Source organism: Grammomys surdaster, unplaced genomic scaffold, assembly GCF_004785775.1.
Source record: "Grammomys surdaster isolate TR1022 unplaced genomic scaffold, NIH_TR_1.0 195, whole genome shotgun sequence".
Taxonomy (NCBI): domain Eukaryota; kingdom Metazoa; phylum Chordata; class Mammalia; order Rodentia; family Muridae; genus Grammomys; species Grammomys surdaster.
Window position 1 is genome coordinate 1,363,388 of NW_021604640.1, and position 14,139 is coordinate 1,377,526.

Sequence of the window (14,139 nt, forward strand, 5' to 3'; positions counted from 1 at the left end):
ATATATATATATATATATATATATATATATATATATATATATATATTGTTGTTGTTGTTTGTTTGTTTTACATCCCAATTTCCCCCTCACAGAGTCCCTCCTCCCATTCCCCTCCTTTCTCTTCTGAAAGGTGTCCCACAGGTTATCTCCCCAACCCTGAAGAATCAAATCAGAAACAAGATCTTGAGACAGGGAAATGGTCAAGGAAGATCAAAAAAGAGTGTGGAGGTCAGGGTGCCCTTGATCAAAGGCACTAGGGGGTGCCCTTCAATCAATCTCTGCCTAGCTCTTGGGAGGAGTCTGACACCTCAGTCCCAAAAGGAAAAAGATTAGAAAGTGGCCAGGTCTATCACCTTTGAAGGTAAGTCTGATTGAAGTATCTTTTATTTGGACACATAAAATAGGTCAGAAGTAACTGGTTATCATGTGAGATGTCACTGGATTCTCTCTGTTCAAGTGTATGAATGTGTGGTAGCCACACCAGCTTGTATTTTACTCTGTGTGTGTGTGTGTGTGTGTGTGTGTGTGTGTGTGTGTGTGTGTGCGCGCGCGTTTGTCTGTGTCTGTGTCTATGTCTGTATGTCTTTTCTATATATTTCTGTCATGTTTGTTTCCCTGTATTGCTTTCTTTGGTGTGAGAACTTACCCTTACCCAGATTAGAATTTCTGCCCCCTCCTGTTGGGGGTACTAAGTTCTTTTTATTGCTTTTATTTTTATTTATTTAATTATAATTATTTTTATTGGGTATTTTATTTTCATTTCAGATGTTATCCCCTTACCCCATTTTCCCTCCACCCAGGAACCGCTTATCCCATCCGCTTCCTCCTGTTTCTATGAGGATGTGCCCCACCCACCCCCCAACTCCCACCTTCCCACCCTTGAATTCCCCACACTGGGTGTCCAGCCTTGATGGGACCAGGGATCTCCTCTCCCACCTATGCCGGACAAGGCCATCCTCCCCTACATATACAGCTGGAGCCATGGGGCTCTCCCTATGTGCTCCCAGGCTGGTGGTTTAGACCCTGGGAGCTCTGGTTGGTTGATATTGTTGCTCTCCTCATGGGGCCACAAACCCATTCAGGTCCTTTAACTCCTTCTCTCTAACTCTTCCATTGGGAACCCCTTGATCAGTTCAATGGTGAACTGTGAGCATCCACCTCTGACTATGTCAGACTCTGGCAGACCTCTAAGGAGACAGCTATATCAGGCTCCTGTCAGCATGTACTTCCTGTCATCCACATCAGCATCTACATTTGGTGACTGTACATGGGATGGATACCCAGGTGGAATGGTCTCCAGATGGCCCCTCCCTCAGTTTCTGACCCAAATTTTGTCTCCATATTTGCTCCCTTGAGTATTTTGTTACTCCTTCTAAGAAGGACTGAAACATCCACACTTGGTCTTCCTCCTTCATGAGTTTCATGTGGTCTGTGAGTTGAATCTTGGGTATTGTGAGCTTCTGGGCTAATAACCAATTATCAGTGAGTGAATACCATGTGTGTTCTTTTGTGATTAGGTTACCTCACTCAGGATGATATTTTCTATACATAATTATATATTATATATTTTACATTATACATTATATATTGTATATCAAATATTGTCTATTGTATATTATACATTATATATTATATGAATGTAATTGTATATTATAAATAAAAATATATTTATTATTAAATGCCAGGTCACCCAGAGAAATCAAAAACAAACAAAAACCTGTTCCACTCCAAGAGCACTTGAGTTGCTTGACTACTGCTGACAGTCACACAGTTGGTCCCTAATTGGAGATGGGAAGGGGCTGGCCTCTCATCCAGGGCCCCCTGCATCTAAGTGGAATACACACTTGGAGGGGGAAATTGTTCCTCTCGGTGAGCATTCCCTCTTCTCCATGCCTGCTTTAAGCTTCCCTGAAGAAGGGGAAAAGTTTCCCTGAGGCTGGCCTCTCATCCAGGGCCCCTTGCATCTAAGTGGAATACACACATGGAGGGGGAAATAGTTCCTCTTGGTGAGCATTCCCTCTTCTCCATGCCTGTGTTAAGCTTCCCTGAGGAAGGGGAAAAGTTTCCCTGGACTGAGCCCAAAATAAAAAGGAAAGTGCCATTTCTTTCTCTTTCATATTTAATGTCTCCTTCTCAACCAATGTTTTGTAAAACTCACCATTCTCTGAAGAAAAAAGGATATATATATTGTATATACATATATATCAAAATTACTGCTGGACATGGCAAGAGAATCCATGCCAAACAGCACAGCCTGGACAAAACCTATTTTCCTTTCTGTCAAACACTGACCGAGGAGACTTTAGGCAATTTTCAGTAGCTACATTTTTAGGAAGATTAAAAACAGCTGCTAAAAGATTTACTTTGGCACCTGTTTGACCCCAAATATTTAAAAAGCTTTTCAAACAATAAATATTAATTTGTGATCTGTCACTGTTGGCTGTGATTGGTTCTCAGCACTTCTGTCCAGGGACATTGTATTAGACTTTTCCCCCATCTATGTGCTAATTGGCTTTCTGTTGCTTAGGCAAATACCCTCCCACCCCAAGATACACTTAAACAGGGAAATGTTTTTTAAAAGTTATAAAAATCAGAAATATTCAAACATAATAAGTAGGTCCCATTTGCTGGAGGTAGCTCAAAGGGTGTTTAACAAGAGAGAACTAATTGAGACAAAAACTTTTGCCTAAACTGAAAGCCACTGTCTCCTTTGATGATGAGATACAGTTAGCCTTACAAATACCCAGCAATATCTTGCTGTCTTATCCTCTGTCAGAAAAGTATCTCCTAGCTGAAAGTTCTGATCCCAAGCAAATATACAGTTGGACTATCTCTCAGATGGACAACAAAGATTCCTGGGTGTATGGGCAGAAACAAATCCTCCAGAACTGGCACATCACCAGCTCCTATAATTGTTCAGCTAACTAGTTCAGCTACCCCTGTCCAAATTAAATAATACCCAATGACCTTGAAAACAGAGGGGGCATTGCTGTCCTTATTGCCTGGCTTGAAGAGACAGGCATCCTCTGCCCTGCCAGTCACCTTGGAATACACCTCTCCTCCTGCCAATGAAGAAACTTGAGACTTCTGGCTCTCATGAGTTGATTTTTCCAGAGAAATGGGTGTACATTGTCTTTATCCTTAAAGATGCAAACTTCAACGTCCCATTGCAGAGGTCAATCAATCCATATTTGCTTTTAAATGGATAGACCCACTGGGAAGTTACAGAGGGCAAGATGTTATCCAGGAATTAAAGACACTAAATGCATGCTTCCTTTTCTTCTAGCAGATGTTTCCTGGGAAATACATTATAAAAGGATTACTAATGGACTACTGCAAGAGTAACAGATCAGGGAGGGCTCTCCTCTGCCTTTGGAGCGGGGAGGCGGGTCGCGCGGCCGCTGGCGGGCGGGCCTCTCGGGACCAGGCTGACTCACGTGACCCTTGCGGGCCTTGGAGCGGCGGGCCACCCAACGGAGGGGGGGACGGCGGTGGCAACCGCAGCCCAGGAGGTAGCGGCCTGAGGAGGGACCGCCGGCCACCCTTTTGGACATTCTTGGCGGAGGTGAAACATGGCGGAGGCCTCGGCGGCGGGGCCGCACTCCGGTTCCGCTGTCTCCGCGCACCATTTCTTCTGCCACTTTTGTAAGGGCGAAGTCAATCCCAAACTACCGGAATATGTATGTCCCAGATGTGAATCAGGCTTTATTGAGGAAGTGACAGATGATTCCAGAATCTAAAGTTGGTCTCTTCCACAACCAGGAAAAACTACACATTTTAAATTTTTTAGGTGGTTTTGGAAGCCGGACAGACAATAGCACAACACATTTTGCGGAGCTTTGGGACCATCTGGATCACACAATGTTTTTACAAGATTTTAGACCATTTCTAAGTAGCAATCCACTGGACCAAGAAAATAGAGCCAATGAGAGAGGTCACCAAACTCACACTGACTTTTGGGGACCAAGTCGGCCTCCAAGGTTGCCAATGACAAGAAGATACAGGTCTCGGGGAAGTACCTGTCCCGACAGGTCACCAGCTATTGAAGGAATAATACAACAGATCTTTGCAGGATTTTTTGCAAATTCTGCCATGCCTGGATACTCAGACCCCTTTTCTTGGAGCGGGATGCTGCACTCCAACCTTGGGGACTATGCCTGGAGTTAGACAGGGCTTGATGCCATTGTAACCCAGTTTCTGGGACAGCTGGAAAACACAGGTCCCCCTCCAGCTGACAAGGAGAAGATCACGTCTCTCCCGACAGTGACAGTAACTCAGGAATAAGTCAATAAGGGTTTAGAATGTCCAGTGTGCAAGGAGGATTACACAGTTGAGGAGAAAGTCCTGCAGTTACCCTGCAACCACTTGTTTCACAGCAGCTGCATCATGCCGTGGCTAGAACTGCATGACACATGCCCAGTATGTAGGAAGAGCTTAAATGGTGAGGACTCTACTCGGCAAACCCAGAGCTCTGAGGCCTCTGCAAGCAACAGATTTAGCAATGACAGCCAGCTACACGACCGATGGACTTTCTGAAACTAAAGGCCTTACCTGAACCGGGGCTCCCTGTGTTAGTCCTGCTATCATAGCTGTAAATTGCATCAAAACTAAATAGTCGATGGATTTAGGAATCATGTAAGAAACCCCAACCCATAATATTAATGCAATGAGTGTATTTCTTCTCTAAATTTAAAGTTAGGACTTACAGATGGAATTGTATCAACAACCAAATGCCGCTTGTTCCTGAATTGAGTGATAGTTTTGTAAGTGTGAAACTTAATTATGTCAGTTTGCTCCTGCCTGAGTAGAATCAATTCCTTAAAGTCTAGGTAGGGTTCTACTGTCATGTTGTCTTGTAATGGATGTCTCTACCTCCTCCTCCAATCTCTATCCTACCATTAGTGGATTTCACTGCAAATACAGAGAAGCTAGAGCCCTAAGATCCTGTTATATAAAGTCTTTTTTTTTTTAATAATTGTACAGGAGTACAAGTTCCTACTCTTGGCCCCATTAGCAAGGTAAGACTAGTTCAGGAGTTTGAGATTCTGATGCTGTTTTGTCTTGATCATCAGAGAGCAAATCAAGTGGGAAGGAAAAATGGCATATCACTCTACACCTTGATTTTCTTATTTTAGTTGAGGAAGCTCGGTTTCCCTAAAAAACATCATGGCATGTCTTACTTAGTCTTGGGTTGGTAGAAATCTGATTTTGGTTCCTCTGTGCCATTAAATTGAACAGCATATAGACGGGGAAGACAGATGCGGGAGATTTTTACTACTGAGATGTTTCTAATGACCCTCAACTCACTGTTTATTGTCTTTCACACTAGGAACCTATCATTTTATAGAGATTTAGAAAATTAAAAAAAAAGAGTAACAGATCTAGGGTTACAGAAGAATGAGTAAGAAAGACCAACTTTATAGAAGGCTACTATTTTGGGTACCAAGTGAAGGGAGGCAAAGGAGGCTGTTTCAACATAGGATTCCTACCATCCTTTGGGTCCCAACTCCAAAGAGTAAGAGATAGGTTCAAGAGTTCTTAAGTGCAGCTGGATATTGCTACCTATAGATATCAGTTTGTGGAAATAGCAAAGCCAGCACAAAGAGGGACCCTAAACCCCTAATCTGGATTGAGACTAAACAAAATACAAAGGGGATGTTAACCTAAAATTTGGGGCCATGGAAATGCCCTGTAACATACCTGTCCAAATGATTGGACCCTCTAGATACAGGATGGCCCACTTGTGTAAGAGCTGTGGTAGATGCTGCCTGTTTAACAAAAGAAAACAACCAAGTAAAGTCTGAGTCATGATCTCATACTCATATTACCCCACAACAAGGTTGAGGTCCCAGGAAAAGCACCATAATGCTGGCTGTCTAATGACAGTGTGCCCCAGTATAAGGCATTACTCCAGGCTAACCTCAAGTCTGGCTTGAGATGCTCTCCACCATCAATTGGGCTTCCTTCTTGCCTGTTGACTCAGGTGCTCATCCACAACTGTCATGATATGAAAGATGAAAGCAGTGGGAGCTACAGTAGTAACTTTAAAATGATTTGGGCCCAAGAGAGCCCAGAGAGCAGAAATGTTTGATCTGACCTAGGCTCACAAATGGAGAAAAGGAAAGTCCACCACCATATACACAGACCATCCATTGGTATGCTTTTATGGCTGGGCATGTTCAAGCTATGATCTATGGAGAAAGAGAGCTTTTCACCACTGGAAAAAGGACATTAATTAATCTTGGCCCTCTTAGAAGCTGTTTGTCATCCCTTACAAATTACTGTCCGCTATTGCTAGGCTGCTGAACTGGCTTCCTGAAAAATAGCCCCAAGACTGGTATGGCCTATTGATATTTTGATAACATAACACCACCTGGTACTGCCTGAGGCTCCATGGTAAATTAAAAATGCACAACTCAAACCCACATATTTATAGAAGGAAATATTCCCCTAGAAACAACTGGCAGGATTGTTGATAGCAAACCTTCACCAGGCCTTCATCTGGAGTACACAAAACTTTCTGTGGTTTTCAGACTAATGAATGTTAGACCTAGACTGGATAACTTAAGGAGAAATGTCTCAGCCAAATGTCCCGATTTGTGCTCAAGCGAATCCAAAGCATAGAGCCCTTACCTAGGAGGGTGTCCAAATGAGAGACCAACATCATGACAAACTCTGGGAAAATAAACTTCACCAAAATCTAGCTTGGTCAGGGAGGATAAAAGTCCTTGCTAGTTTCTATACATACTTATTCTAGGTGTTTCCCACCTGGACTCTAAATGCTCACATAGTAGCTAACAAGCTCTTCCAGGAACTGGTCCCCTTATTTGCCATCCCCCTAGCAATTGGGTCTGACAATGGCCCAGTTTTCATAGCCAAAACTTCACAACTAATAGCTAAAGCTTTAGACATAGACTGAAAACTTTGTTGTGCATATAGATCACAGAGCACTGGGCAGGTTAAAAACAAACAAATAAACAAACCACAGAAACACACAGCATTTAAAGAAAGTGTAACAAAAGTCATTAGAGCCCAGCAATGGATGGATAAGCCTCCTTCTTTTACTTTGCTTTGGCCTGCTACACCTCATATAGAGAGTAATTTACCCACTATGAGATTATGTTTGGAAGCCTTCCCCCACTGCTTTCTAGGCTCAGAGACCAGCAGCTGACAGAACGCTCTAACCATCTTATTCTCAAATCATTATAGGCACTTTAATACTCCAGAAAGGCTATTCATTGGACTATGCAAGAGATCCAGCCAATTTCCAAGTCCATTACCAGTTCTTCTTGTTTCAATCCAATGATAGGCTCTGTATCAGGCATATAACCAAAGGGACACTGAAACCAAATGAAAACGACTACAGAGTGATTCTCTCCACTCCTATGGTTGTTAAGGCATAGCTGGCATTACACCATGGATGAACCACACCCAGGTCAAGAAAATGGAAGCCATGGATGTTGCCAAATTGTCTATCTTTGGACTATGGACCTATTAATATTAAGGCTTCATTTGGCCCCCAGACTCATCCACTCTTTGCCTCTCTACCCTATTTTAAGGTGTGTGTTCATCTAGATAACAGCACTATTGCTATACCCCTAAGACTAGTTGGTGAGTAAGTAACAATGGTTAACTAAAATATGCCTCTTCTGATGCTTTCCACACTAAGTAGACAGGTTAATCAAGACATAGAAATATTAAAACAACACTTATATTCCCTTGTATAAATAATCCTACATAATTGAAAAGGCTTAAACTTACTTCTTTGTATGAGATAAAGAAAACTATGCATAGCTTTAGAGAAATCCATTATATTTGTGCTAATTGATCAGGGGTAATTTTAAAAAATTCTTGTCATGTTTGGAAAATTAAAATAAAAACTTCAAAAATAGAAAAAGATGAAAACTTATGTCACATAATTAATACCAGCCTATGTTCTCTTAGTACCCCTGGCTAACTCTTCTGTTATCAACACTAACTGGGCCTTTAATTCTCATTCTAATTGAGATTAACAGCAGGCCCTTAAATCTTAAACTATCTGGCCAATTATGTTTCTGTTCATTAATATTAATTGTCCTCTGGACCAACAGTAGCTTTTTAGAGCAGCATTGAGTCCATGATTTGACTCATTCACTGAGATCAATGGGGAAGGTAACAGGACTCCAGACCTTAGTAGGTCCTCAGACTTTAGCACAACTGACTCCATAATGAAAGTACCATTCTGGATGTTAAACTCAGCACTTAAAACAGAATCACCTGCCAAAACCAGAATAAAAACGTAATCCATCAAAGCCCTTAGTTATAGGAACATTTCTAAATGTACTAACCTTGCTTTTTTTGGCTTCTGTACTTCTGTCTAATTGTTCTTGTAAATTGAATTATGTCAACACAAAACATGGTTTTTATTTTTTTTTTCTTAAAAGCTCTCCCTGAGAAAGGATATACTGGGATCGCAAACACTCAGTTGCCAGTCAGCTAATAAAGACTTTCTATTGGCTTAAACTCATGTGCAAACAGTCTTCTCTGGTGAATAACTCCACAACAAAACATGATACTGTAAACAGTAATACATATATGGCATCCTCATGAAGATGATTAAAGACAAAACATCTTGCAGGTAGAAGACATATTACTAGATAGTCATGGGGTAAAGGACAAGAGAGTTGAGTATGGTTTAGAAAGAATAAATGAGACTGTTGTGTGTTTGGTCCTTATCTGACTGTGGTTATGCACACTTGAATGTACAAAACTGATGAACATTATATGGGCCTCTACCCACCCCCAGGAATACAAATAAATGATAATATGAATGATAGATACTTCATATATCATTATAAATATACCCCTATGTATAATATGCTATATATCACCACTAAGGAAATTGAAAATTTCTTTCCTAGTACCAAAGTTTTAAACTTGAAACATTTTACAAAATATGTTTCCTTATTATATGTTACAATCACATATAAATCTATGATCTTGATATAAAATAAAATTAAATTCAACTGTATAAAATTTATTTGCTGTTATTAATTTCTTATAATAGTGTAAGTATTTCTACATCTGGTTAAATTGTACATGAGGTTCAAAATAAACCTCATGTATAATTTTTTTGTGAGGATTTTTTTCAGAAAACAGTGGGTGGCAAACCCTTGGCTCAAAATTCTAAATCATTCTAATCTTGTTGTTCATTTAAAGGGAGATTTATTTCATGTATAACTGTGTATTTCAGCCAGATACCAAAAAGAACATATAAAATCCTGCATAGACAGTCTACCCTGTAAGAATTTGCTCAATAAATTTGTGCTAGACAGGCAGATTGATTTTCCAGTTTCTGGTCATTGTAAGTGTCCTCTTTTATATTTATAGGTAGCTGTAAGTTGTCTGTAGTTTTCTTGTGGCAATATATAGTCAGTGAGGGCTCTCTTGGTTGACCTATGTAACAGCAAAATGTGAAATCAGCAGTAAAGTCCTTGATTTATTTTTAGCTGTAACGTGTTGTTTTGCTATAGCTGTGTTAGATTTTGGTAAAATCAAAAATATTAGCAGGTAATTTCAATTGTATTTGGTATCTTTCTCCAGACTTGTTTGAGTCACTCAAGTGACTCAAAGCTTATTGGCTATGCCCTTTGGGCCTCTAAGTGCCTCATTTGCGTGGAGAAAACTGTTTTGGGCCTACGTGACCATAGGACATGTTTCTTTTATGTGAGTCCTGAAACCATGTTCTAGGCTAGGATATCAGGTTACAATTCCCTACCATAGCTGCTAGTCATATGTAACTATTTGAATTAAAACATAAGTACATTAAAATCAAACATTTTATCACAAGAGTCAAATTTTCACTCAGTAGCCAAGGCCTGTGTCTAATGTGTTAAGACCGCATGACTCAGTCTCTAAATTATCTGGGATTATAGTTCTACACCACCACTATGCCTGCTGAATACTTGTTAAGTAAAAGTGTTTTGCCCAGTAGGACAATACATAAGACTAGAAATGAAAGGATGTCCTTTATACCATTCTATGCTTTGTTTCATTTAAAAATTATATTTATTCATATAGCACAGTCTTAGGTACACATAGCTTTGAAATCAGTACTTGTCATGACCTTTGTAGCCAAAGTAGGCAAGCTAAATTACTATTCTCTTGTTTATGTTTGAAATATTTGCCATGCTTTAAAAATAACCATCTTTCATCTGCTCTCAAATTTTGACTAAAGACACGTGAAGAAGATTTTTTTTGATTTTTTTTATTTTATTTTATCTCGAGGACAATTTTATTAGATTTTGAGAGAAAATCAACAGGGTAAGCAAGTTGAAAAATCTCTGTTAGGAGGAAGAAGGTGAAAAAAGGAAAGAGAATCATACTTTTGTAGTGAACACTGGCAGGCAGCTGTAGTAACATGGAAGAAAGGAAAAAAGTAGGAGGAAGAGAAGGAAGAGGAGGAGGAAGAGGAAGAGAAGGAATAGGAGGAGGAGGGGAAGAGGAGGAGGAAGAGGAAGAGGTATTCACAAAAAGAATGAGAAAGCCCACACCATCAGGTAAAGCATTCCCAGGTTTTAGCCAGTGTCCAAATGAAACAGATGTAGAAAAAGGAAAAGGAAAAGTTAGCTTTTCTGAATTAGAACTCAGAACAATGGCCATGTTTAGCAGATCAACATGGCAGAGGCTTAGTAAGAAATAGTGTGGCTAATTTTTAACACTTGCTTTGAAAATAATCTGACATGGATAACCTTACATTTTGAAAATTAGCATCTCCATAAGAAAACTAAGTTAGTCATGAGAAATAAGAGTCAATTAATTGACCATTTATTTCCAAAGTTAAGAAAGTTTCATTCTGGGGTTGGGGATTTAGCTCAGTGGTAGCGTGCTTGCCTAGCAAGTGCAAGGACCTAGGTGTGGTCCTCATCTCTGAGAGAAAAAAAAAAAACGAAGACAAAATAACAAGAAATTTCCCTTCTACTATTGTGGTGCCTCCATATATGACTTTTGTCCCAAATGTTAGGCAAAATAAGAGACTTTTTTACTCACCCTGCCCTATTGGTCAGTTTAAGTTTTCTTTAAAGATTTTTAAATTTGGAAGGAAAATTCAAGTTCAAAGTTGTAAGATGCAACTACAACATATTTCTCATAAACTATTTGTCAAAGTAATGTTTCAGAAAGATGAAAGAATGTTATAAATAGTAAAGTTTAATCTCAATATATAGTGTATTCTCTTGAAGAATGACATTTTCTCTCACTTCATAGTAAGAGCAGTGGAAATTCAGAGTAGTGAAGTAAGATTGTTTTCTTTTGTTTGGTTTTGACATCACAAAGTAAAGAGTCTCCTAAATTCATGACTCTTGTTCCTTTTTCTCTGAATAGTCTGGAAATTACAACCATACAAACCATCTAGATCTGGTCTTTTCCTTTGACACTTCTGTTAGTTTTTTCTCAATCACAACAACAACAAAAAGAAAATAAACAGAACAACATAAAAACATGTGGTGGGTCATCTCTGCATTTTATATTCTGTTTATTGTAAAGTTTATCAAATACACAAATTTACAGAAAAGTCTGGCTTTTAATTTTCTACTTGGGCAGCTCCCAGCTTTCTACCAGACTCCTGACTTGGAACACATGCCATGCTTCTCACATAAAAGAAACATGTCCTATGGTCACGTAGGCCCAAAACAGTTTTCTCCATGCTAATGAGGCACTTAGAGGCCCAAAGGGCGTAGCCAATAAGCTTCCCTTCCCAGATATTCGTCTCTGTAAAATGTATTTAATCTCACGCCCACCCTGAGAAGTGGAATATGGTTTTGCACATCCATTTTCTGCCATGACAATAAACTGTTTAGAACTTTTGACTGTCTCTTTCAACAAGATCTGCTAGGAGGAACCTGGGGAAAACCTTTGTCTATAGAGCCACAGCTTTATTCCTCCAGTAGAAGGCCTCTCTATGCTCCCAGCCACGACTGCCACCAAGCCTGCAACTGCCAAGCTAAGGACAATCATCCCCCATGAGACAAGCTGGAGCTCCCTTCACCTCCCAACTCCCCACCCCACCCCCAGCCACAGGCTAGACTCTGTCCCCAGCTTTCCAGCTCCCTACTCCATTCTCACCTCCTCTGCAACTCCCAGAGGCAGTGCATGGATGTTCAAGAGTCTGAGAACCCCACAGCCTGCAGGCCCTGAGACCTCCAACCTGCTCCATCTTTCCCAAACCTCAGACTGAGCCCTCCCACCCCTGCATCAGCACCAGCCCCTTCAGCAGCATGGGGTAAGCACAGTCAAACTCCCTACCCAAGTTTAAAGTCTACTGCTAAGGAATTTGTTTTTATTTTGTTTTAAATGTGGGTCTCCACTGTAAATAAATGAAGATCACTCCTTGGATATACAGTTTTAGGATTTGACAAGCACATATACTCCTGTAAAAACTGCCACAAAACCAAGACATAGACCTGTCGAATGGACTTTTCCTGAAGAGACAAATGTCTCTTTAATGTTCACCATAGATAAGGCATCAACAACACACCAAATAAATGCCTCAACCCAAATTGTTGTGTGACAAAATGTTTCCTTGAGAGATACAACACACATATATTCACCCCAGATCAGTAGCTCAGGATAGACCAAATACAGATATTATTAAAGTCCAACTAGCTGAACCATGTATTTTATTGGAATTACATAAAAGAATATGGATAAAAGGTTACTTACAGCAAAAAATGACTCAAACACACACACCACACATGTGAATACACACATGTACACTAAATGAATGTAAGATAAAAAGAACATGTTATAAATAAAAACAAAACTCACAGCCTGATATGCCTTTAAAAAAAAAAAACAGAAAAACACTTGCCTCAATACTATGACAAAATACTGGAGAAGAACAAGTTAAAGGAAGAGGTTTTTTTTTTTTCCCCTGCAGTTCCAGGGAATACAGTTCATCATGGCAATAAGAACAGGAGGGCATTGTTCATATTGTATCTACAGTCAGGAAACAGAGAGTCGTCAGTTTGGAGCCCATTGCACACATTGTTTTACCAGCATTGATTCCAACCCTCCCCAATTGACAAGGGCACAACTCCGTGCTGAGCCTCAAAAGCACAAAAAAAAAAAAAAAAAAAAAAAAAAACTAATATCCTGTTTGATAGTTTAACTCCTGGAACCACCAGTCTCACCAAACATGTAAGAGTCTGGACTGAACTGGAAGAAAGACAAAAAACAACTCTGACATGCTATAGATTTAAACTTATTCAGGGGTGGGAATTTGAGGGTGGGGAGGTGGGAGTGGGGGGGTAGGTAGGGGTATATCTGCAGAGAAGCAGGAGGAGGGGTGAGGGGATAGGGGTTTCCTGGGTGGGTGGGATGGGGTAAGGAGACAACATATGAAATGTAAATAAAATATCCAATAAAAAAATTATTCAAGATTCAAAATAATCTACATAATGTTTAATAGCAAGATGCTGTAGTACAGCATATTTGCATTTGTAATTCTTTATCAATTGTAACTTTCATATTTACCACACTGTAACTAGAACTGGAAAACTTAATAAAAAGAATTAACTATAACATAGCCACACTGTAACCATCATCACTGATTGGCTAGTAAAGCTGACTCCAAAGAATATAGAAAGAGCAGATATAAGTATTCATTCTACTTCTAACATAAAGCACCATAGATCTCCTCCCTTAGCCCCCACCACCCAGCACTGATATCTATAGCACTCCCACGTTTTAATTGAATGACAGAGATGTGGTTGTGGTAACACAATGGCAGAACCTTCTAAAAAGCATCCCTAAAGGATAAAGTCAAAGACTCATCATGGAGAAAGATTTCATCAGATATACTGCTTGAAAATATCTTGAGTAAAGCAGGTAGAGTAAGTTATTGACTGTGTGCTGCTGGTGGTCACTGCATACTACAAGAAGCAGACACTGGTGAAATGGACTATGCAACAAGAGTCTGATGTCAAAAAAATATCATGATCTTGGAGTTTGCCTAGTCAGTACACCGAAACCTCAAATCAAAATTTCCTTCCCCTTACAGAGTATCTCCATTATCATCTGAGAAGTATTACTGGCAAAGAAAAAAAATGACAACACACTTTACAAAATTATAGTCTAAAATTAGTGTTAATAAACTAATAA

The 14,139-nt window shown here is 39.8% G+C and overlaps 1 pseudogene; it reads left to right on the top strand.

The window, feature by feature from the left end:
- The first annotated feature begins 3,572 nt into the window (after positions 1-3,572).
- On the top strand, positions 3,573-4,536 carry LOC114623247 (annotated as a pseudogene).
- The last annotated feature ends 9,603 nt before the right edge of the window (positions 4,537-14,139 follow it).